The sequence below is a fragment of the Pinus tabuliformis genome, chromosome 2_2 (assembly GCF_031772625.1).
Source record: "Pinus tabuliformis cultivar Carrire ecotype Pingquan chromosome 2_2, CPIR1, whole genome shotgun sequence".
NCBI classification, from domain to species: domain Eukaryota; kingdom Viridiplantae; phylum Streptophyta; class Pinopsida; order Pinales; family Pinaceae; genus Pinus; species Pinus tabuliformis.
Window position 1 is genome coordinate 647,820,211 of NC_142300.1, and position 27,848 is coordinate 647,848,058.

Below are 27,848 nucleotides of genomic sequence, written 5' to 3' on the forward strand. Positions count from 1 at the left end.
CGTATGTGTGTTGATTTCAAGGCCTTGAACAAGATAACAGTAAAGAATCGTTGCCCACTCCCAAGGATAGATGATTTTCTAGACCAGCTGAAAGATGCTCGATATTTCACTAAGCTAGACTTGTGCAGTGGATATCATCAAGTAAGAATTGAAGAAAGTGACATTTGGAAGACAACCTTTAAAACCAAACAAGGACTCTTTGAGTGGCTTGTGATGCCGTTTGGTTTGTGCAATGCACCTGCAACTTTCATGCGGGTAATGGATGATGTCTTGCGTCCTTTTCTTGATGATTTCGTTATTCTCTACTTAGATGACATCTTAATTTTCAGCAAGTCTAGAGAAGATCATGTCATGCATGTTAAGAAAGTACTTGATGTCTTGAAGAAGAATCAGTTATTTCTTAAAATATCAAAGTGTGAATTTGGAAAGACTTCTTTAGTTTATTTGGGACACATAGTAGGAGGAGGTGCTTTGAGAATAGATCCTGCTAAAATAGAGGCTATTGTGAATTGGCCTACTCCCAAATCCATAACAGAGGTAAGAAGTTTTTTGGGTGTAGCTCAATATTAGAGGAAGTTCATCTCTAACTTCTCTTCTATAGCAGCTCCTATGCATGCAGTGACAAGTGTGAAGCATGCTTTCCAATGGGGAGGCAAGCAACAAAAATCTTTCGAATCTTTGAAAGAGAAGATTAGTTCAGCTCCAGTCCTAGCATTACCGGATTTGAGACAACCATTTGAGATACAAACCAATGCTAGTGATTATGCCATGGGTGCAGTTCTTCTACATCATGGTAAGCCTATTGCTTTTCATTCTGAAACTTTTAATGGTGCTGTTGTAAATTATCCTACATATGATAAGGAGTTGTATGCATTGGTACAAAGCGTCAAAAAGTGGAAACACTATTTGATGGGAAAAGAAACTGTTATACATACCGACCATCAGCCCTTACAGTACTTGCAATCACAAAGAAAGTTACAACAGTCACGACACTTCAGATGGATGGGCTTCTTGCAACAGTTCCATTTGGTAACAAGGTACAAGAAAGGTACTTTGAATAAGGTTGCTGATATGCTTTCAAGACCTATTATTGGTGCTGTTACTTTACTTAAGAATGATTCCATTGTACATGATAGTTACATAGAACAATATGCATCTGATGATGACTTTAAATATGTGTATGCTAACTTGAGTAAAGGGAATCATGTAGAGGAAAATGACTATCACATGCATAACAATTTGTTGTTTCATTTGGGAAAGTTGTGTATACCACAGGGGGAGAGAATAAATGTCATAAGAGAAGCTCATTCTTCTCTTATTGCTGGCCATTTTGGTGTGAGCAAAACAGTTGCACATCTACAGAGGTATTGCTATTGGCCTCGCATGGTAGATTCTGTTTCAAGGTTCATAAGAGGATGTTCATTATGTGCTACAAGCAAGCCTAGTAATAGGAATCTTGGCTTGTATACTCCTTTGCCGGTACCTTCTAGACCATGGGAGAGCATCTCTATGGATTTTGTAGGAGGTTTTCCAAAATCTAGAAAGCAGCATGATTATTTATATGTAGTAGTTGATCGTTTCAGCAAAATGTGTATACTTATGCCTTGTAAGAAAACTATAACTGCTGAACAAACTGCTGAATTATTTTTTCATCATGTATGGATTCACTTTGGTTTGCCTACTTCCATTATTAGTGACAGGGATTCCAGATTTGTGGGGAATTTTTGGTCCAACCTATGGGAGATGATGGACACAAAGTTGAAGAAAAGTACTGCTTTCCATCCGCAAACAGATGGACAAACAGAAGTTGTGAACAGAACCATTGTGCACCTCTTGAGAGGCTATTGCAGCACGCATCCCAAGCTGTGGGATGAACATTTGCACTACATACAACATGCTTGCAACCGTGCTAAGCACTCTTCCACAAACACCTCACCGTTTGAAGCTTGTTTTGGTTACTTGCCAAAATCAACTCTTGATTTCATTCTTGAGAAAGATGTTGCCATTGAGGGACATAGTCATATTGACAAATCTCGTTCATTCATTGAAAGAATTCAGCAAATACATCAGCAAATTCAAGAACAGCTTGAGAAGAGTCAAGGCAAGTACAAGGAAAGACACTACAAGCATAGAGTCGATCACAAGTTTCAAGAAGGGGATGAGGTATGGTTGTACATTAGTAAGGAAAGGATGCAAGGAGAAGGTAAAAAGCTGAAGCCTATTCGTTATGGTCCATTCAAAATCCTCAAGAAGGTTGGAAATAATGCTTTTCAATTAGATTTGCCTTCCTACATGCAAATGTATTCTGTTGTCAATGTGGAGAACTTACATTTGTATGAACCTCATTTGATTGTTGATCATGAAAGTGTTGTTCAGCTACCATCTATAGAATATTTCTTGCCAGAATTCTTAGATGAGCTGAAAGAAGATACAATCCTTGAGAGAAGGACACGCACTTCAAGGAGGGGCAATGTAGATTATGTTCGGGTTGGTTTCAAAGGCAGCAAACCGAACAAGGCAAAGTGGATGGAGGTGGACAGAGTGAGGGAGCTGTACCCTCACCTCTTTAATAGGTAGTTGAAGGCTTTTGAGGTCCAAAAGCTTCCCAATGGGGAGGCGTGATCAGGTGCTCATGTCCTAAGTGTTGTAAAATGCTCAAAATTTAAACTGCTCAGAACTAGTTCAAAGTTAAACGACTGAAAATTGCTCGTCTTCCTGATTCCAGCGCTGCAAACGGTTAGAAAAACGGTCGTCGTATGAGAAAGTTATGCCAAAAACAAAATCGCCCAATAACCCTTAATTTTTGAAATTAAAAAAAATTAAAAAAAGAATATTCCACGGAATATTCCTTGGAATATTCCAAGGAATATTTCTTGGAATATTCTAGGGAATATTCCTTTTGGACAGCGAATCAAAAGCTGCCACGTGGCAAGCCCGGAGGCCACCACGTGGCTGGGATGACATCAGCAACAATGGGCGCATATATACAAAAGTTGGCTCAAGCATGGTTTGAACCCACAACCTACCAGAAGCAAATGCCACGCCTTACCATTAGGCCACAGGAGCAACTCTTATTATATGGGCGGAAAACACAATATTTAAAGTTTAAATTGAGTTTGTGCGGGGCCCGAAGGGGGCCAGCCCCCATACCATATGAACATGTGCAGAGAACCGTGGGCTTAGAACCTAACCGCTTGGCGCGAAATCCAATGTTAACCACCAACCGAAATTTTTGGTCACATGCGCATTTATTGTAACTACAGTCAAGTTGGCGGGAATAATGGCGGAGTGCCAAATTTGGCTACCGCTCCAAAATTGGCGGGCTTATCTAGCCCCCAACTACAGTTAGCTGGAGTTTTTCTAGGGGCAGACTGGAGAAACTTTAATTGGCCATAATTTTGGCTAGGAAAGGCGGTTTTGGACGATTTTTTTTTTTTTTTTTTTTTTTTGAATATTTTTGACCTTATGAAGCCATTGGTGTAGATCTTACATCCATCTAAGGTCATTTGCAGAGTTTTTGGAGCCGTGGAAGTTCTAGGAGCCACTAGGGCCCAATATTGGGAAGACTGTATAGGGTTGCAGGTATCCATTGGAGGTGAACCAGTAGTCAATCCTGAAGGATTCAAGTGTTCTGAATCCATTTTTACCATCTATTTGACCTGTAGATGCTTCTATTCAGCTGTATATTCAATTTGAGCATTTAATTAAAACAAGGACAAGCCCATTTGGGAGCTTTGGACCCAGCAGACGTAGCCCAGGAGGAGTGAACTGCTTTATCAACTTCTTTTGCATCTGTGGTTGATTTATTTTGTAGAAAAAATTTGTTTTTGTTTGTTAAACAGTAAAAGGAAATAAATCTGCTATGATTAAATGGGTCATGAATAGCTGAAAATTTCATTTGTTTTCTTTCTGCAAGACATGGACATCTTTTAAACATGTATATTTCTGAGTTGAATACCTTGCAAACAATTTACAAGTAGTTTCAAATTCAGATCAATATTTCTTTGATAACAGCTTTCTCAAGTAGCCAATCAAGGGTTAGGGTTGTTTTTTTCTTATGGGTTTGTCGCATTAGGAAAATAACCATCAATTTGGATCTTTCACTATCCATCAAAGTGTTCCAAAGCATCCCCTACTAGGCTAGAACCTAAAAAATCGCAAAGAGAATGAAATTCTTGTATCTCAAGGCCCAAAAGCCTATTTTTGATTTCCTTCATAGTTCCCTAGCTAGTTCTATGCATACACATAAGTGACCTTTAGAGTCAGCACATAAGTGACACTATGGTCTGCGCACATGACTGAGCACTAGTAAAAAATAAAAGGTAAAATCTATAAGATTTACTAGTCAAATATTTCCCAACTAACAACTTCGAGTTGATGCTTACAAAAGCATGATCCATCCCATAATGGAGCTACTTCCCTCTCTTTGTGAATCCCCTTTCCCACTATATGTGGATCTCATCCCTTAGGAAGAGGATCCCATATCTCCTCCTCTTAGCCTATAAATCAAACATAGGCCAGAGGATTGGAGAGGACCATTAAAGGTAGGCTTAAACTTGAGAAATATGGCTAGAAGGATTTTCATCCGAGGAAAAGGATTAAGACCATGGGAAGATGCATGTAACATCAAGGAAATGAGGTTGTAAGTTTGTTCTCCTCTTTATTCAATAAAAATAAATTGTTCTTTCCTAATCATGTATATTTTTATATCATATGTGAGATTCCTTGATCACTAACATAATTTATGATTGGTTATTGATTCAATTTATGATGCATGATGAGTTAAGAATTTCATTAATATTTTATTCTATATACTAGATGCTTTGATACTTTGTGTGTTTCTGTCTATGCATATCTCCTTTGGAATGTCATGGAGAAGTTATGGAAAGCATTGGAAAGGTCATTAAATCACCGAGGAGAAGCTAGTTGTAGAAGGAACTGAAAGGACTTCAACAAGCACTTCACTAAATCGATAAGTTATCCCTCGCATATTACTTGTTTAGACTACTATTCATAAGCTAAGGAAAGGTAGAAGTTATTTTCTTGTTTCTTACTATATTTCATTTGAGATCTAGGGATATAGTTCTTGTCCATAAGAAGGATTAGTTCACCTAACACTAGTCATGGAGAAAAACCATCTAATCAATAATAAAAGTCACTTTACAAAATATGAGGCATTAAGAGTGAATTTCTTCTAATAAGACTTACCAAAGGAGTGTTGAATGGTAGATTCGATAGTTATTCCTTAGGGAATTATAATTTCAAGAGTGTTATTGTACCTATTTTATTTTAGATGGCATCTTTATTTATTTCTTTTATACTGTCCTACACTAATCTAGAGAGAGGATGATCTCCTTTAAGGGTAGGATTACTTCTAGTGTAACCATATCTGTAAAAAAATGCTAAACATACTCACACTCATGTTCAAAAAGTAAAATTTAAATCATACCAGAGTATGAGAAACTAGATTCTTTAATTCTTACGGTATCAAGACTTGTCGAATTATGAGGGAATAAGGTGTTCCGACTATCATTTGGAACAAAGATTCGATATAGTATACATGCTCATGTTTATCTAATTCATAAAAATTTGTTGCCATGTAATCTTATGATATGTTATGTAGGTCTTCCCTAGTTTAATGGCTTCTCCCTTGAAAACATAAAGGATCTGGTGAAAGGAAATAGAAAATCTCCTCAATCTCGGGCTTCAATATTTTCTCTTTATATTGGAAAGGATGGCTAAGGGGAATTATAGGGTTTTTCTCTTGATATTGTTCATGAGCTTCAACAACAGTTTTAGAAAAAATTTCAATCATATATTACTCTTCTAATGGTCTTTAGATCAAAGTTTCTTCCATGGATAAATGTTTTGTGGTGATAGGGGAAGTTTCTGAACTCACTCCCCTCCCTAAACTAGAAGATATAACATTACATTCAATAAGGGAATATGTAGGAAGATTACGTGTTTTAAATAGTTGTGCAACTTGATAGTTGGAATTACGGTTAGGATTTTGTTCCATAATTAGCTGGGACCATAGAGGAGGATGAATTAGTAGTACATTGGATGGAAATTTTAGTTGTTTTGGCTTAGGTAATGGAGTTTGCTTGGGGAATTTCCATAGAGTGGAGGCTCCAAACCATCTTGGAGTTTGCAAGAATATTTGGCCTAAGGGAAAGGGCCACTATGGCCATAAGGTGGGGTATCAAATTGGAGGAGGACTATAAGTATGCCATGAAACTGTAGGGTTATAGAGATACTGAAGAAATTGCTATGGACAATAAATGTTAGTCCAAGTATTAAATGATGATGCATTTTGAGTTATAGCCGGAAGTCGATTTATTTCCTTACTTGATTCTTTACATACTTGTTGTAACCCTAGAAGTGATGAGCAAGAATTTATCGAGTGATCCTTTTTGTACTACTTTTTTTCTTCATGCAAGTCATCCAATTGTGAATGTAAAGAGGCTTTCGTAGCTTCTATTTTTGTAGTAGATTTCAAAAATTGAAAGGAAATTTCTCGAGTATTCTTACCAATAGTGGAGATAAATCTTGAATACCTAATAAATAATTTACAAACATCATCATATGGTAGTCAAATAATATCATCTATTCCCGTCATATTTAAGAGTTCTAAATTTGTTTCTTTAATTCCTTTGAGTAGTAGTGTTTTTAAGGTCTCTTTCACCAATTGTTTATGCTTTGAGTTTTAAAGGTTGTATCATCATTTCTCCACTTAGTCCTCTAAACATTCATTTGCCCATTTTTTCATACTAAAAATATATTCATTGAACCTACAATACTTTTATTATTTCTCCGAGAATACATTCTTTATGTCTTCCCACATTTGAATGCAGTTCCCAGCAAGGCTCAGGAACCATCAGAAACTTGCTCCTTTTAGAGTAAGAGGAAACAATTTCAAATAAGCATATAATCTACAAAGTACTTCAAACTCAAAATGCATTTGGGTCTTCATTTTCCAAACTATGAAAATTTGGTAGAGCAGATGGGGGAATAATATACATTTGTGCCACTTCGCCTAGATCTTTGACAGGGAATTCAAAGGTAACAATGTCTTCCATTTCTTCCCAAAATAACGGAGTTTATCCATGTGCTACTTTGAGACTCCCCCTTCAAATCTTCCTTCCAACCGATTAGCAAAATAGGTGCATTGGATGGTCGACATTAGCCTCAAACTCATTTAAAAATGCCTCGAAATACCATATTTTTATTCACCAAGCTAGCTGGTATATTCTGTTAGCATGTGGATTAGTATATATGGGAGTTTTCTTAAATTGCACTAAAAATGAAAACAAAATGTGCAAAAAAGAAATAAAAACTCGAAAGAAAAACTAGGTAAAGAGCAAACCAAAGTTTAGTAGGTCATCAATGTCAATCCCCTAAGTGCCTCCTTGAAAACAACACAAAAACGTTGGGTGCAGTATATGGTAGACTAATGGACCAACATTTATGTGAATATGGGCTTCATGGAATTTGAGACACACTAGACATGGTAGAGAGAGAGACTTCAACAACTTGAAAAGAAAAACCCTAATTTATCTAGAAATTGCTCGCACCTTATGTTCCTACACTGGTCAATATCATGTTCCAATATTGGAATAAAAAATATTCATTAGAAATAAAATCCTAATAACTGCAAGCACTGATCCTATAGCCTACCATCATTTGAAATCAAACCTGAACTATCAACAAGTAAAAAATGAAACCCTAACTATTGAAAATTAAAGATCAAACCCTAGTTAAAAAAAACCCTAATTATTTAATATTGAGAGGCAAATGAAAACCCTAGCTAATTGCTGAAGAAAAAAAAAAAAAAAAAAAAAAAAAAACCCTAATTACTAGAAATTAAAGAACAAACCCTAACTATTAATCAATTTGGAAACCTGAGCATTGATGGTCAATTAAACTGAGCAATTCAAAAGTCAAGGCTATCTCAAATTAAAAGAAGTGCAATACAAGTAGTTCCTAGATAATGCAATTAAAGTGCAAGATAAATACTCTCTCATTCCATGTAGAACTTAAGCAATGAAGCCTATTAGTATCCTATGCACAATATTGTTGAAAAATCCCTTTGTAAATCCAAAATAATGAAGAATAAGTTTCAACTCTAGTTATGTAACACCTCTTCAATTCAAATGCACTAATTGTAGAGAAAGACGTGAAACATATCAATGAAAAGGTTCTCCACTCCAATCCCATATTATTATTCACTCCATCTTGCATACAACATTCAAATCTTTATAAACCAACAAACTTGCTCTCTCATGTAAAGACCAATTCTGGAAATGATAAAAAACACACAAAGAATATATATATATAAATAAATTGGGTTCTCAATAATATATTTATAGTGGTTCAAAATAAATTTCAAATTCTAGTTTTAATGATGAACACCCTTGTTATGAATCGATACCTTCACTTTAGCCCTTGTACAATATATATACATAAAAGAAATAGGAGACAGTACGTTGAGTTAAAGTATCATAATTGGGAAAAATTTGGATTTTATGAGGCAATAACCACCATACATACGCTCTTTTCTATTAAGCAAATGCCAATGAATCAGAGGATGAGGGAATCGACAAGGCTCTGTTTAATCATTTTTTTATTATTATCAGTAAATCAAGTAAATCACAACATAGGGTTTCCATATAATAACAAGCCTGTAGCATTTGATTTTCATTCCTCGGATGGATTAGATCAAAGTAGATGTTCTACATCTTAAGTGATCTAATGTAAGTTGCTCCATGTCATGGACAAAAATCAAATCTTAAAAGTTAATTATAAACCAAATCACAATTGAATAAATGCGTGTTATAACTATTAATATAGGAACACAATCACAACATTTCCAGACTCTAGAGATATATTCTATCTCTCTGAAAACCCTTCAATCCAAACTGCACAAGCCATAAATAATAATTCCAATAACCAGAGTTGTAACTTATGAAGTAAGTAAGAAAATGACAAAGGATGACAAACCAACTATGAGAGATCAAAATTACAGTGACAAGATCAATGATAAAGTGCACAAATAAATGAAACAAAACCTATCATGAGTCTTTTTTATTAATGATGCTCTCCTTTTACATATAAGGCCATATAATCCAGGTCCAAACAAGAAAAATGAAATTAGAATAACAACAATAACAACATCCCCTTAGCGCGAGACATGTCTGGTCTTCTTATACACGTCTTATTAGAAATTTAGGTTGTAACAACTCATTTTGTACAAATATGGGCATGATTTGGAATTCTAGAAATTTGTGAATTTTTAACAAATTGACTCTAAAGAACCTTCCGTATCTTCCTAACCATGATGAATTGTGGAAAGTTGTTTGTATGGAGCCCAATTTTCCATATTGACAACAAATACCATGTCTTGAAAATTTCTGATTCAACGCTATTGCCTCGAAAATCATGCTTATAAATGATTGTTTGGATGTACTTTTACAAATGTGGATTTTATATCATTTTTTACCAATTTTCCTCAAAAAACCCTTGGGATCTCCCAAAACATGACAAAATATGAAAAACAAATTGTGATTTATTCAGTTGCCTAGACGAGGAGAAAACCCATGTTCCATAATTTTGAAATTCTTCTTCATCTGCATGCAAATCGAGGAGGAAATTGATAGTTTGAAAACTGTGCGAATTTTGGATTGAATTGTTAATCATTTTCTAAAAATCGATCCATACGACCTGGATTTATTGCACGGGGGCTTCAGTGTCTGAGCAATACTATAACACATGGGTTCATATTGGGGGATATATATTGAGGAAAAAATGACATATTATGCAACATATAATAGGGGGTAAAGTGTTTTTATATTGCCATGCATAAAAATGGAGCTCAAAGTTAATGAAAAAATATAAAGGGGCATAAAAAATGTTAGTGAAAAAATGGATACCTACAATATTTAGTGAAATAAAGAGGTTTTTAAATTGAGAAGGTTTATTGGGTTCATATTTGTAGGTGGTTAAATAATGTGATTTTTAGAGGTATTTTCCAATATGTAGTCAAATTAAGGGTATTGTTTAGTATGCCATGAATGCACGTGCTATGTTAGGGATTCATTGAGTGAAGGCCCCGTGATGAGTTGTAACTCATGTGGGAGCATAAAAACATCATTATAGACATAAGCCATGTCTTGGTTTTCCCACAGAAGTGCACTAATATCAATCCCAAAATTAGTGAAAGAACTGTACTTGGTGTAAGAACATGTTAGTGAAAGATAAGCATGCTTTGACTATCAGATAAGCTCCTAAATAGTCTCAAACAAGTGTTCATACTACCAACTAACATTGGCTTTTGTGGTAATCTCAAATGATAAAGTGATCGACATGCACTTTAACTCTAGTGTAGGAAATGCATAACTCATATTAGAGACTCATAAAAATAATATACTCTTGGAAATTATACATAAATGAAGAAATGTTGATTAAGAGAACACATTAAATAATTATTCATTGATGCATTGAAAAGATGAGGGAGTGCATGGTAAAAGGGTCAACATTGGTAAAACAAGGGGGTAAAATAAGGCATCATACAAGAAAAAATATAATAAGTTTGGGGCTCAACACCCTATGTGCTTCAATATATAACACACCAATGCTGAAATATTAATGAGAAATAATAAATATATTATTATAAAATAATAAAATATCATTTTTAACATCTGAATGTATATTTCTGCGAGTATAATTATTTATATATATGACTTCTTGATCCATCACATAAATGTATTAGTGATGGATCTAGAGGGCATATATCTAATTTTTTTTTTAAATTTAAGAGAAAAATAAAATGAATATACATGCAAAGTAAAGGTGATGGTGCACATGGTAAAGGCAAACCAAATTAGGTTAGAAAATTTAATTATTTACCAAAAATATTTAATCAAAAAAATTGAAACACTTCATCAATACATATGAAAAGATACCCAATAGTAGTGCATATCCATAATGAACCACAATTGAGCTCTTGTAAAATTTAAAATTTCATGGTTCGAAAAATAAACATTGCAGATTAGTATGCTTCGATGGCACAAACACCTTAGTGCATCCCTATGTTAGGTGCACCACTAAAGGGTAAAAAAAAGAAAACACTACGAAAATAAGTTTCATTATCACATTTCTTTTCTTGCTTCCAACCACTCACACAAGCACTAGTGCTAACTCACCTTGTATGACCACCCCCTTTTTAATATTCTACAGTGTTTTGATTTTGTTTTGCTCACTTCATCATTTGATTCAATTCATTTTTCAATTTTTGGAAAGAAGTGCACATTTTATTTTATCTATATCAAACCTCCTCAAGTGGGAACATCTTAGGTAAAATTTTTGTTATCTCATTCTTTTTAACCTCATTGGATTTAAAATTTTCCTTAAATTTGGCCATTTTTAAAAGTTTTTCTTAAATTCCATGTGGTGCAATTTGTGGGATGACTAACACTTTTAACCCCTCTCTAATTCTTACTATGAATCAGCGTGTTGCATTTCTAACAATGCATATAGACAAAGTGTCCATTAATGATGCATTGCAGAACAAATACACCATAATGATACAAGAGGAAACTATTCCATGCCAAGTTTTAAAAGAATCATTGATATTGATGTGTATAAGTGTGCTTAACTACTATGTAAGAACTAGTTCATAAGTTGACGCCCCATAACCAATTCATATAGAATGTGACACATAGAAATGGTCATTTCAAATACACAACATGCCTCATTCTTAAGGAGGCACATATGTGAATATCAATGAATTTCCTTAAACTCGATGCAATATGATAATTTAAATTAGAATGTACTAGATTAATGGTGTTCAAATATTTATGATTAGCACTTGTATGCATATCGATGCTTGTATTGTTTTCTATTATATATTGGTTGGACCTTGTTTAATGCCTTTGTGGGTTTAAGATTATAAAAAAGAGTAGCTATGCATGTTAGAGAGAGAGAGATATACCCTCCAAACCATTTGGACCTATACAATATTAGAAAAATAACTATTCCACTAATTTACTTGTGTCTTTTATTGGATGATAACAACCCTCTACCATTGAGTAAAGAGATCTATCAATAAATAAATATCATTCAAGGCAATAATGGATACTAACCACCCCTATAGTACAAATTTGTCCTCCTTCAGTCTCGATAACAACATAATATTAGTTAATGATTCATCATTCAAGTTTAATGTATGGCACTAAGACTATTTGAGCAACTAAAAACTTTCCACCCTAGAGAGAGAGAGAGAGAGAGAGAGAGAGAGATGGGATTTGTATCAAGGTGGGTGCATCCTGGCAAGCCTTGATATTGCACCAAGAGTGCTACAACTCCCAGAGGCTCCCCAACTCTATTTATCAACCTGAGGTTCATACAAACTTCAAGTGATAGTGCTATATACATAGTAGATGGAACTCTCCTCATGTCACCCTTAACTAGGCCATTTGATCATTAGGGATCCAAGACAATTCTTCTACTTAGCTAGGGGAGATTAACTACTGAAAGCATGATTTAAAAGCTAGTCCTAGTGCAGAAAAAGTAAACATTGTTCAAAGCTAACTTGTAAATTCCACTGAATCAATCCATGAGATAACAAAAGAATTATGCTAACTATAGAAAGGAAATATCCACTAATTGTAATCAACAATCTAGCTATTAAATTCACTTGAAAATAGAATATTATTCTAACAATTCACAACTTAAGAATTCATGCATCATTCATCTATTCACACTTGGAGATTAAGTAATGCCCTAATTTCCAAATATGTGACGAAGGAACTAATGCTATTTTCGCTTGCATAAAGGAAAAGGAATGGAGGGAATGGCCTACGTGGTACTTATGATCAAGGATTCCAAGATAAGGGGTCAACCTACTCTTAAACTAAGCTACAATGGAATTACAAGTCAAAATAGGGGCAAAACAGGCTGCTACAGGTGTGCTACAGGAAGTTTCTACAAGATTCCTTAGTTGCTACAGGAAGTCGTGAAATGCTATAGGAAGTTTTCCGAGAGGGTTTGGAGGGTAAGGATGATGGGATAAAGTGATGGAAATATGGATGAATGTTGTGGGAAATTTATGGAAGGTGACCAACACCCCTAGCCAAACCCAATACTTCAAAATGACCAACTTTGGGCTAAGAGGGATGCTCACGGTGACCTAAAAGCAAAGATCAAGAACATTGGTTGGAATTCATCAAAAGAGAGTGGAGAAGTCCTAGATGGGGGTGGTGAAAATATCCCTTGCCTACAGATCCAACAGTCCTGCAATATCACATGAACTTGTTCTTCTTTTCATTTGTAAAATATTACAATTAATGGTGGAAAATATGAGTTGAATTTGGGAACTATCTAACTAATGCTAAGAACTTGATTTATGTAATGAATTAACTTATAAGCTACAAAAATCATATGTAAATAATGATAACAAATGTATAATTTTCCAATAAATCATAAATAAGAAATCACACAATGTTTTTAGGCTATCATCGTGGAGTCCTCTAATCATGCTCCCATGAGAGAGATGAGATAGAGGCCACAATCACAGGATTTTTGAGGAACTATACTCTACTGAAATGTGGAAACTAATTAAACATTATAAGCTAAAGCAAGTATAAATACATAAGAGGGACCTAAGATATTGGGGTTGGGCCCAAACCTAAGAGCTTCAACCCTCTAGACTAACTCAGTGATAGATCAACAATAAAATTTTCATTATCATTGCAAAAATGTCAAATAAATCACATAATGATAAAAAAATAACAATCGCAAGTGCTTGAGCTCAATAACCTCTTAGCTACAACAAAAATTCAAATCCTAATGAGATCCTTAGCATGTTTATTTATACAAAAGGGTAGCTACCAACAACTCCCCAGAAAATCGAGATGTTTGTCTCCTAAACTCGAGAAAGGTGGATCTAGATATTACTTGAACTGCACTGGCTTGGCTGCTAATGACCTTGAGTTGAGGAGAGATAGAGTGGTGATATTTGACTGACTGGAGGAGTTAAGGAGGTGGAAAACCTCCTAGAATATCTCCTTCTTGTCTACTTTGAGTTCCTTCACTTAAATTATCTCAAAATTGCTCCAATTTATGCATTTAAGACATATTAGGCCACATGAAATACCAGCACATCTTTTTCTCCTCACACTAAGCATAATATAACAAAATTTGTAAATAAATGTGAGAAAGAGAAGATTTTAAAGCTATAGGATGGCATTGTGACCCTTATGATATACATATTGATGAGCCTCATCACATCCAGAGAGAGAAAGGGGATTTTTGCATCAAGATGGGTGCACATCCTATAGTTTGTCATAGGTTGTAAAGCTTTTATTTGCTAAAATAGTCTTATTCCCATACATTCAACTTTAATGAGGACTCACTAACTGAGATTATGTTGTTATGGAGACCAAAGGAGGACAAATTTGTACTAAAGGGGTGGTTAGTATACATGAGTTCTTTGAATGATATTTATTTCTTGATAGAACTCTTAATTCAATGGGAGACAGTTGTTCTAATACAATATAAGACAAAAGTAAATTAGTGCATTAGTTAGTTATCCAATATTGCATAGATCCAAATGGTTTGGAGGGTGTCTCCCTATATATCTTAACAACTAACAACCTACCAATTTGAGTAGTTTCTACCATGGTAGTGTAGATTTATGTTTTGGTGAGAGGTCACGAGATGAAAAGCGTTGGATGTAAATTATTGAGCAGGTGCTTTGTCATCAGATATTTTCTTAAAAAAATCTTATGAGCTATTAGTAAAAATACTGAAAGGGTGGGGGAGTGAATCAGTATTTGAAACGAACTTGACCTTCTCATTTTCTATTCATATTTTTGTATGCAATTTTAATGAGATAAACCTATGTATGTACACTAATGTTATGCAGACAACCAACATATATCCAATTAACTATCTTTTTCAATTAATACTTCAACATTTTAACTTGAACCAATATATAAGAATTAATTAAATAGTAAGTAAGAGTATTAAGAATAGAATAAATCATCACACATAGTGTTGGGCATGGAATCCCCCCCAAGGCATGTTTTGGGGCTTAAAGCCCAAGTTTTGACTGAGTCTTCTTGTAAAAGATCCACAAATTTTGGGCGCAGGGCATGAAATTATAAGAGAGTCACAGGGTTGTCCAACCTATTTTTTGTAATGTAATGTCAGTTGGATAGACCTACTCATGGTCCACGGACCATGGGATTATATAAATAGAGAGAGGCTATAAGTGTATAAGATAACTAATAGAAGATGAGAAGTCTAAGTGATTGAGTCAAAGTGAAAAATGTGTCTCTGGGTCATAGAGTAGGAGAAGGCTCTGCAACTGAGTGCACAGAGGCCTAGTAGTCCACAACTGAGTGCGTGGACCCCTGCAGCTGAGTGCGTGGACCCCTACAGCTGAGTGCATAGGGAAGATCGAGTCTATAACTATTGGGAGAATCAATAAAGAGAAGTTATACTATATTTCTGTGTATCTTATCCTGGTTTAATGCATGATTAGATATAATTTGAAAGTATACTATTTATTTACTGCATAAACCTATATGAATGTTTTGTATCTCTAATTATAACTTAAGGCATTCAAGTAGGCAAAGGTAATTAACTAGTACTCGAAGATAAGTGAGATCTCGGGTAATAGCGCAGAGCATGGTTTGGGAGCTCCACAACCCCTAGTTAGGGTTGCGCGATGGCGGTGTACCAAGCCACGAGGAACAGGAAAGTGCACAAAGCAACTTGCGTGCAAGAACAAACAGTGGACTAGTCAAACCTCTCAAACATCTCAAGGGTGCAGAAACCTAGTTCTAGCACCCTCCCATACAGGTGAGACCTCAGTCCACGCTCTGCGGACTATTTCCGGAAGGGCCAGTAGTACAGGGATTTGTTTGGTTAATTAACTCCGAAACTGGGTCAGGCCCCAACAAGCCAACAAATGGTTCCGTTGCTCAGACTGGGATATTCATAGAGATGTCTGATGTCATATCACTGGAATCCGACAAGGAAAGGAATCGAAGATTGCTTAGATAGAAAGATTCACAAGTTCATGGAACATGAAAACAGGAATCTGCGACTATCAAAGGAAGAGTGGTTAGGAAGATCCGTGAAATTTTCTTTGCATCCTTCCCCACTGAGTTGTACGAGTGGATTGTGAAGCTAGCAGATAGCCAAGGAATGTGTAAACTCAACAAACCTATTGTGTGGACTCCAGAATTGGTTCCCAAACTAGAAGCCTCAAAAGATATGATCGCATATGCTATCGGTCACTGGCTTGATCAAGTCATGGGAGGATTCATCACCAAATTCGTGATAGATACTTCTGTCAGCTATAGCGAGGTAGAATGATGCTTCATCAAGGGACCGCGAGGTAAGTACGTTAAATATTTGGACATTTGGATTAAAATGCTACTGTGTGAAAAGCGGGTTATGCGAATAAATTGATGTTTGAGGCTACCCAGAGTGTGAGAATCTACAGAAACGAAGGTAGCACAAAACTAGAAACTAGCCCCTTGATTTCACCTCCGTGAGGGGAAGAAGAAGAGCTCATGAAGGTCTTGCCAAGAAGTGTGATCAATCTGATAAGGTAGAGAATTCTGTGCATACCACCCCCACCCACACCACCACTATTTTCACCATCTTCACCCCCATCTTCACCCATACCACCTCCACCACCGCGAAGCAGTATGGAATGCGCGATAAAGCTACCAGTGTTCAAGGGAGTAGGAAATGAAGATTTGGACCAGTTTTGGTTCATGATAAAAGTTGTATGGGAAGCACAAGGTGTCACGCATGACAATATAAAGAAGGCAACATTAGTTAGCGCTCTGCAGGATTGCGTGCTAACCTGGTACATTAAGAATTCCAATCACAATCCGAATGCGGGGATCGAAGATATCCAAGTTGCGCTAAACAAAGAATTTAGCAGGCCCAAGTTAGTGGCACAGTCGATCATTGGATTCAAAGAAATCACAATGCTACTAGGCGAGACCCTGTGAGAATTGGATCAAAGACTGAAGTGCACAATTCGCAAAGTGAACATGACATTAACAGATGGGCAACACTGCGAATGGTTTGTTGCATCGTTAATGCCACATCTATTGAATGTGTTGTTGCAACAAAGGCTAACCACTTAGGCTGAGGCTTTGGAGATCGCTATGATATTTCATGAGACTCTGATATAAGATTCTAACCTGGGATTTTAGCAGATTCATGTGCAGTTGAAAAACTTGTTCCTGGAGATGCGGAGTTTGAAAGAAGACAAGACAACCCACCAGGGGCATGACAAGGACCACTACCCGGTGTTCACGAATTACCTTGCAGGAGGTGGGCCAATGCCACTAAGACTAGAGGAACAAGCAGGACTAAGTGTGGCGCCCACATTGTGGTGCGCGATTTGTCAAATAGGAGGAAAACATGCTACAGATAACTACCATCTATTACAGAAGTATATGCAGAATTCATAGTTGTTGTTTTTTAATTTCTGTAGGTCGGTAGGACATGATGAGCAGTAGCACACATATAGAAGTTATGAACTGATGATGGATCGAACTCCTACCTACAGAGTTCAGGCCGAAACATGGACCCTCAATCAAAACACAAGAATGGCGTGCACTGAATTTCAAGGGCGCAGACAAGGCCGAGGTGGAAGGGGACCAAGAAGAGGCCGCAGACAGCTGATATGTTACAATTGCGGAGGGCTAGGGCATTATGCTCGCGATTGTACGAATCTAACGTGACCATCATGCTTCTATTGTACATTATTTGATCATGATACGGAGGATTTTCCCACACTGATAGCGAGGTTGTGCGATAAAGGATTACTCTAACCTCCCCCAACTCAGAACCTGTATATGATGAGGTCTGAGCCACGCGAGGAAGACCCTAATGTAAATATCGTGCTCCAGAGCGGAATTACGATAAGAGATGACAAAGGCAAGAAACTTGAAGAAAGTACCTGGGTTCGCAAGGCTCCAACGAAGGAACCAAAATTTGATTTGGAGTGCGCTAAGGAGACCTTCATGGAAGCTAAGAAGAGCTTTGCGGATGCCTCCACTTCAGGAAGTAAGGACATACTGGAGCCGAAAATGGACCCATCAATGCTCACTAGGTTCTTGGAGACATGCATGAGGCTACTATGCGACAGTAAGACTATAAAGGGGTTGCAAGAACTCATAACTAGATGCGTTGGGACCATGCCAGGAGAACCGCGCGTAGTCTGGAAGCTCGGGAAGCACACGATGTGAATAGGAAGGGAAATGAGATTGACCATGCATATTGGGGAATATGAGATGGACCGAGTGATTTATGATCTAGGGTTGGACGTGAACGTCCTGCCAAAATAGACATGGGAGCGCATGGGTAGGCCTACATTGCGATGGTCTCCTATCCAACTACGAATGGCAAACCAACAAAATATCCTACCTATGGGGAGATTGGAGGGAATCATGGTAGATGTTTAAGGAGCAAGCATGCTAGCAGATTTTGAAGTAATAGATATTGTTGATGACAACAATCCCTATCCCATGCTATTGGGAATAGATTGGGCCACTGACATGAATGGAGTGATAAATCTAAAGAAGCACAAGATGATCTTTGAGAAAATGTATCTACGCCTAGTGGTGCCTTTAGACCCTGTAGAAGGATTTCGATACATGGAGCCAGTGTGCAACTACGACAACGACAATGATATGGACTGCATCTACAAGATAACCGCACAGGAGAAATATTGGGTAAATCAAACCACAGATGGCCGAATCTCATGGGAGCGTGAAAGCTCCTACACATTAGATTCTGATAAGGAGATAGAACGGTGGAAGAACTGGTTATACAAGGTAACCATGCTCAACTATAACATGATGACAAGGTCGTTGCACTACATAGAAACAAAGGTAAGAGATTTTCCTACCTATGATGGGTTAAGCGAGGTGGATGACTTCCTGAACAAATTTGAAAGAGAAGTACCAGAATAGCAGCGTTTCGACGCTCTAAAATGGGTACTGCGAACTACACTCGCAAGATAGTGGGGGACACACCAGAGAGGTTTTGAGGACTAGCATGAATGCATAAGGATGATGCACATGTGGTTTGGGAAGCCTCTGATATGATTAACAGACAAAATTGTCAGATGAACCAGCCTACGCACCCATCTATCCAGGTGGATACAGGCATATGATGCGAAACCTGCACGAATGCACACCCTCCTCACGGTAGGAGACATGACTAGTAAGCAGGTGTGGGTAAGGCAATGGTGCAAATGATCCCTCTAGTTAGGACCACAAAGTATGGAAGACTAAGTGTGCAGAAGAATATCCACGCAGAAGCTTTTCATAAAGTACACGAAGCACTTAATAAGGTCCACAATGTGAAGCAAACTGACTGAGACCTGCGTGTACTAACGGTTCCATGGGCTTATAGGATCGCGTGCAAGAACCTGACCACGCAGGCACTGGCAAGGCTAGAGTATGAAGCAACGACTGTAAGCCCTATAGTACTTGGAGAGCTTAGACCACGCAAGATAGCACTGGTAGATACGGCGGTTTGCAGAACCTTGGAAGCAAAAATCCAACAGGGAAATTTTAGACTCCAAGAACTTCAAGAAGAAAGGGTATGATTAAGGAAGAAAAGCGCTCTGGTGGACGCAGAAGTAAAGAAGATGGAGGACAAGATAAAGGAAGATTTTCTCGGAAAAAAGACCAACGTGATAAGGCAAGATGCGAACAATCACGATGACAGGTTTAAGGCCTATCGTTGTGAATTGGTCAGTCTGATGCCTTGGCTTGGACCGCACATTACTAAGCAAATTAACCAAGGTAGCACATCGCAGATGGTAAAGTGCGCGATGCCGACCATAGCACTAAAAGATGGGCATTGTCTAGGAAACATGATGGATGACAGGATGAAACTTTACATGGGTAGTGCGACCACCTGAATAGCCAAAGGAAGTACAATCTTAGCACTCCAGGCAGTTGAAAGGAAGTGTGGGATTGTAAAATATTATGTCTGGGAGTTGCACATGTTGGATCTACGTGCAGAAGTAAAGAGTCACAAGGTTTGCGCCCGCACACGGGGGGCTGCACTGCCACGTGAGTTGGCCAGAAAGTGACCACTGAAGTCATTATTCATGATGAGATGCTCGACTTAAGACCAAATGAAGCGGGCGGCAGGTATTTAAGACGCAATTTATGGGCAAGATTTGGGAAAATCTACCGCCAAGGGAGCATTAATGAACCAGATTTAGGGGGAATGGTCAAATTAAAATTCAAAAAGTGCTATAAATTACAAGGGGTTGCTCAGAAAACAACACTTGGTCATTTGTGAATTGAGCTATTGAGTAGAGCCCTGATTGTTGTGTGCTAAGCATTGATTGAGCCCCTAAGTTTGCGAGTGCTAGATTTCTGGACGGATATGATGGCAACTGCTGAGGAAGTTATGGAGATAATAGAGATGACTGCTGAAGAGGCCACATAGGCCCTAACTATGGGGGATGCTCCGGAAAGTGTCGGGATTATGGCAGAAACCCCGAAATCACCGTGCATGCCAAGAACCAAGAAGGACAAACAAGCGATGGTTCTCATATGTGTGTCCCCGCGGAGCCCGCTGTGCAACAAGCTATCAATAGAGGAGAAGGGGAAGCCATCACCATAGAGACTGATGAAGAAGAAGAAGACCTGGAGGACCTAATCATCACAAAAGATGAGGACGAAGGCATGGAGGAGGAAACTGAGCCTGCGCAGCCCCCAACAAAGTTGCCCACCTATGTCCCCCCATGGAAAGGGAAGGATAAAGTGCCCAATGACCTTGATAAGACCAAGAGCTCACTCCAGACCCCACTACTCCCAGAGAACATTATTTTTTAGAGCATGCACCTGGGATGGGTGCCGAACTTAAAATTCGAAGATTGGGACCTCGCTGACCACGAGAAGTTTCATCACCTTGAGACCTCACACCTCATGAAGTCCAAACAGAACACTGCGGTGGGGGTTACAGAATTAGAGCTATGAAAGTGGTTGCGTGAAGTGGAAAAAGCTGAGCTAGTTAACCTTCTCTGGGTGCTGCATTTCCACCGCTCCACAATTACCATTTTCATCATCAGGAAGCTACTCTACCTGGTGCATGATGGGTGTTTGCGGCTAGATGTGCCCATCCCCATCACGATATACTTGATTCACCACATTTCCCAACTTCCATACAAAGGAGAGGACCTTGTGGACATCTCAGAAGGGAAGAGCAGTGACATGGCCATCGCAGAGGCCATGAAGTACAAGTTGGCAAAGAAGAAAAGGTGCTACGCCATATCTAGCATCAATGAAAAAGAAGTGAAAGTGGCAACCCAAATACTAGCCGGTAAGGTTATGTGCAAGTGCCGCGCCGACGAGGTACCTGTGCCAGTGGTCGCATTGGCTGAGCAGTGCACGGAGGGGGTCCAGTTCAACTGGTCCAAGTTCCTCTACAAAGAATTCTTGGAGAATTTTTGCAAAACTCAAGAACAAGGACAAAACGTTCCACTATGCATGGCTTTTGTAGTCCATAGTGTTGTGGGAGGGGAATTACCGGAAGATAGTCAATTCCCCACAATTGATAGGGATCTGCTAGAGGCCATGAAGTATGCTTCGATTTGGGCCACAAAGGATGCTAGTAAGATCCGTGATAGTAAAATATTCTGGGTTTTCATGGAAATAAACCTCAGAATGGGGATCAACCGCAAGCTACAGTTGTTGCCCACTATCTACAACAGCCTTCAGAGTTTTGCAGAATTTAAAGCGAACATCCATAGCATTTACATCAGAGCACGCAAGGACCTGACCAAACAATGGAGGAAGCTACCCTTTGTAGCCATAGACAATGTCATGTTTAACATCCTGGAGACATGGCCACTAGAGTGGCACACTCCAGACATCGCGGAGATAGAGAGGTCAATAGCATAGATGAAGAAAGATGAGGCCAAGCTGTGCATTGCCCAGTTGGCAGACAAGAGAAGGAAGGAATCAGCGACAGTAGAAGTGCAGGCAGTGTAGGATGCTACATAGATCACAACTGAGTAGGAAAAGCCAGCAGTAGAAGTAGAGGAGGTAGTTGCGAAGATGCATGAGGGCCAAACATTGCCTTCACGTAGGCAGGAAGTAGAGGAAGAAGAGGGAGGCACGAACCGACAAACTATGTCAACACAATTGAAGCGCCCGCACCCAACCGATCGGGCAGGGTCACGCAAGAGGGTTAAGGCATAGAAGTTTTCTATTGACCCGATCACCCTAACCGAGGGTGATCTGCACGACATCGGCGAGATAATGTGCGATGTCACCTCCAAGGCTCTCCAGAATTTCATGTAGGAGAACCAGATTGTGTTGGGGGGCCCTTAGAGCGTAGCTACAAGAGTTGCAGGTGCACCCTCTTCAGGCTGGTACCCTTTGGCATAGCCTCACAGTCGGAACAACAACAAGTGAACAAATGTTGCACGCTCGGATGATGAATACCATAGTGCTGCCAGAAGGGGAACTAGTGACAACAAATGAGGCCGACAGGCCTAAGGTTAGTGTGCTAAAGGGTCTCGGTATCAATATGGCTACACTCTGTCAAGTAGTAAAAAGGGTCTTTTTCACCTTTATTTACCCTACATTAATTATCAATCTAGGTACGATTTGTTATCTCAAAGAGTGTACACAGTTTGAGGTGGTCACTTGTCAAGACTAATGCTAGAAGTATAGTTCTTTTGCAAAAGTAAATAAATGTTGGAAACAAACTCTAAATGTAATGGCAAGAATTTGAAATGCTTTGTAACTAAATCATTCATCTAAGAAGCTACAACACTTCATCATTCAGGGGTGTAGTAATGATAACCCTTCCCTTTGTAAACTGATGCAATTGAAAAGCAATCAAGGAGAAGATCGTCAATCTGGGAACTGGACAACAATAGTCAATGCTCACTACAGTTTCAGATCATTCTAGTCACACCAAAGCAACGACTTGAAATGATAATTCAATTAACAGGAAAGGGAATAACCACTAATCTATTTAAAAACATTGAACAATAAAGCCTTAACCTATAGAAATGAATTAAGCAGCAATTGTAATCTAAATGAATTAAGCAACAATTTTGACCTCAGAAATGATTTGAACAATAAACCGGAAATGGAATAGCACACTAAGTAAGCTATGAAATGTCGAACAACACTTGAATCAAATGTAAACGCATAACAAACTAAATAGAATATTAACACACAACGCATCTATAATGAGGGAAGCAGTAATCTAGGTTTCGACATAACAAATATTAATCAGGGTTATGAAGAAACAACAATTGCGGTTACCATGGAACAACAATCCCAATGAACAACAATCACTCTTAGAGGTAAATTGTAGATAAATAGACAATAGTACCGATCTATAAATACATAGAACTGTTACTTTGTAAACGAATAGTAATGGTAATCTGTAAAGGAACAAAAATGTTATACAATCATATCAATCTGTAAAGGAACGACAATGCGATATAAATTTAGAATGAACAACATAACATTTCAGTTGTAGAAGATAACCTTACTAGTCAAATATGAATGAAATATAGCAGAGCCAATAAACGAAATGATAAGGAACAACAAATTACTGAACGAAGTAAATAAGAGAAATCAAACCACACATGACTTGGAATTGGAAAATAATGGTACAGGAAGCAAGTGATCCACTAGGGTCAGATCCTTAGCCTGCAGGGACGCACTGTTGTGATTACTCCAGAATCAGAGATGGAACAGCAACATAGTTTATGTATTAATCATGAAAACAGAGTTACAGTAATCTCTCTTTAAAGAGAGTCGATGATCAAAGTTTAAGTTACAACAATGAATTCTATAAAACAATAATAATCCACCCCTTGGGCTAGCAACGCTATCCCTTTTTATAGCGGCCAGGTGGAAATACCAAAGACACAGATATTCTTAATGTAGTGATCCCTCAGGATCAAAGGATCTTGAGGGATTCACCATATCTTTATTTCTCAGTTATCTCTTCCTTCTCTTGCGCCAATTTGGTATCTCCTCTTCCTTTTCCTGGCTTATGCGCGCCGATCTGGATTGCCTCGTTTGGATGCAGTTCCTTGTCAAAGGGACAACAATTGGTTTCGTCTTGTCTTTTCCTTTGGAATGGTGATCTTCCATTTTCTTCATTTTTTGCATAGGAAAAGGTAATAATTAGTCATTTTACGTTACTCACAAATCTCTTAAACTTCATCATAATCCTTCATCATATGCCCATTCCATAATGTAAAGAAGTTATGAATTAAAGGAAAAGATAACGAAATAAGTGGAAATTACATACCTTCTCTAATGCTCAACACAGTCCCCTGCTTACCTTTTTTCATGCCCTGATGAAAACATTATAATTGACATGCAAGGCGGTTAGGGAATAGGCTAGAGAAGGGTTCTCAGTAGGTGGTCTACAACCATGATTCCTAGCTAAGAATTCAAAAATATGCCCTTTCTAACCTTCAGGCATTTCATATAAGGCTCTATATCCTGGTGCAGGGTACCAAATGACTGGACTTCACAACTTACAACCTAACCAAGACGAGGCTTCTCTCAAAATGAGGTCACCATAGATACCCAAGTGATCAGCAGCTAGCTTAAAATTATTATAATTGAATGGTTCTCTGTTTTGGATATTCCAATTAGAAGTCTGGTATCAGAATTTGGTTGCTGCTATGGCAAGGTCTTTGATGGTAAAGAAGTATTCTACCCCTTTCCGGATGACTGCTGTGTGAATAGGTTCCAATGTCTAGATCACACCCTGAGTTCTCATTAGGATCCTATGTTTATTCCATAATTTCAACGAGTCTCTAGGTTCACTCCTCACCCATAGATCTAATCCATTCTCCTATCTTTGAAAGACATTGTAGGCTTTAAGCCACTTTATCTGATTAACACCAAAAGAAATAAATGCCTGCAGTTGGACATCACCCACAAAAGGGCTAGGGTTTTGTTCTGTTTCTCCATCTAATACAAGATTGTGCAAATAAAATTCACATAACAATCACTAAACTTTCACCCCGTAATGCTTACAACAGTTTATGAAATCATCAATGGTTTTTATCTCTCTAGGTACTCCTGCCTTGATAGCCTTAATTTTCAATTGTAAATATCTTTCCATTAAAAGCAAAACATAGTTTCTGGCAGGTGCCCTACACGGTAGAACATCAGTATACAGAGAACATAAGGTATCCATTTGATTTATGATTATGTCTAGTTTATGGGTTACCTTTTTGACTCTTTCCTCTGCCTTTCGCTACCCTTCAAAGGCCTAGATTTCTGATGCATTGACGTTCTTCAGCTGCTATTGTAACTTCTGGTATTTTTCTTGAGGAAGAGTCTCCTCTGCGAGTTTCTCTATTGTTTGTTGGGCTTGTGCCAAATCTTTTCGTAGAGTTACTATCCTCGAGTCATTATCTGACATGATAATTTTGGGCTGGAGATCTACTTGGATCTCCTTATTACAACATATCTTCTTTATGGTCTGAGTTTCCTTCTCACTAGAGGACAATGCCTCTGTATGGATTTCCTTATCATAGGCCCGGTGCGTTGTCTGTTTGTACTTTTACATTTACAACAACCAGATGCTATTCCTTTCGATTCTGAATAACAGGTTGGACTTGAGTCCTCTTGGTATTTTTCTTAAGGGGTTTTTCCTGGGTTGTTGCACGCTTTTCCATAGAGGTTCCTTTTGATTTCTTCCCCATTTTCAAGACCCTTATCTATTGTCGAAGTTGCTTAATTACATTAAGAAATCTCTGCTGTTCCTTTCATAATCTTTTAATTTCTTTTGTTTTCTTGGAAGAAACAACCGTTTGTTTTCTCAGGCCTGGGCTTTGTACCTCAGGCACTGTACCTTCACCTTGGCCAATTTCCATGTTTCCTTCTTGGAACATTTCTTCAGTGTTCTGCTAATCAGGTTTTTTAGGGGTAGAAAACCTAGTTTGTTTTGCTATCTCCTGGGAAACTTCTTCTTCTACCTCTTCTTCATCGTGCAATTCTTCGAGTGTATTCTGACTAGGAACAGATTGTTCCTATTCTTCATCCTCATCACTCTTCTCCCTAGATACACTCTTGTCAGAGTGATCCTCTTCTCCTTCCTCCTCTGATTCTTCTTCATCATTTTCCTCCAATTCTTTTTCGTTCTCCCCACCTTCCAATTGTGGGGGTTGTTCGTCTTTTGAATCATGTATTTCCACAGGTTGACTAATGTTTCCATGGGAATTTCCCAGCATTCTTATGCTCCTTGCTAATCTAACAGATTTTCTTCATTTCAGTGGTCTACTTGATGTGCTGGCAATATGTTTTCATTTTTGGGGTGGCAAAGCCAGTCCCCCATCTATCGAGAAAATCAATTCTTTGCAACTACTTTGCTATTCGGCAAGACTGTAATTGACTATTAGTTGAATTAACCCATCGTGAATTACCACTGACTCTACATGGCGAGATTTCTTCATGCTTCGGGCAACATCATGTAATAAAAAATTTAAAAACGCAGGCAAATTCACAACACATTTTTGCTTTAAACAGCTAAAAGTTTGAGATGGCGTGGTCTTACCACGCCTTTTCTGCCATCACAAGTGATGTAGCTCTGGATAATTCTTGCCAATTCTGCCCATGGCTCTCCCAGGGTTGCCGGAAGGACTCCTTTCCCTTTGATAGTAAGGTTTTTCCCTTTCATCCTTGAAGATGGTTATGGCATCTCGTAGTCTCACCTTTTTCAGAGTCCACACAGGTCCAACAGCTGGCAGACTTGAAACTTTTGCAATTATGTCATCAGTGACGGTTAAGGTAAGCTATCCATCCTGCCCTCGCTAGGATTTCTTGTGCATCATCGAAGACCATTAACACCTGTGGCTCACTGAAAATTGATATTCCTCCCATCTTATTCACACTTAGCACACTGTAAAAACACAGAGACGACAATGGAACAGCAGGCTGTTCAAATTTTTAGCTCACTGTTAAGAAACCACAGAGAAGATGATGGAATAGAAAGCTATTCAAACTTCTAACTTACTGCTAATTTTTGCAGAGCAAAACACGGAAATGGTGTCGGAATAGCAAGCCATGCATATTGGGAAGAAAAATACCATTAGGCTTGCTATTCCTGAGTCATAATTCTTCTGAATGATGAGATGAAACGTATGCAAGTGAATTATGGAGATCACGCGCACCCCCTTTAATGTGATAGGCCATCCTTGGCCGTCAAATAAAGGAGCAGCATGCTAAACTGCAATGGTACAGAGGAATAAAGGAACAACGTATAGAGATATGACATGTTTACAAAAATGAGCGGATTACCGAAATCGAGGCGTATGATAGAATCGCTAATAAATATGGAAATGTTGTGATATGATGTGAGAAATGGAGGATAGGACAACTGACGTGAATAAAAGTTCTTATGCAGTCATTATCGACTTTTACCATCATGATTGATTTGTAAATGATTTTCATGTATCAAAGGTTCGAAAGGGTTATATACATAGTCTCATTTGAAACCACTTATAAAGATATAAGAAGAAGGGTTTTATAATTACTATTGGTGTATAAGAAATATGACTTCAATACCATCAACAGAGCTCTGTTGCCCACAAGTGTCCATAACCTTGACAGAGTTTTTTATTTCACCCTTGGAACCATAATCCTTTGTGTATGCCTAGGAAAGTGTTGTGCAATGTCAGAATGGAGGCCATTGTGCTGGCTTGGTAACCAGATGAATCACAATGCCATTCACCAGGAAGGAGTGAAAGGTGGGTAGGCCGACTCGTGATGAGACCTCATGTTCCAAGGACTTTT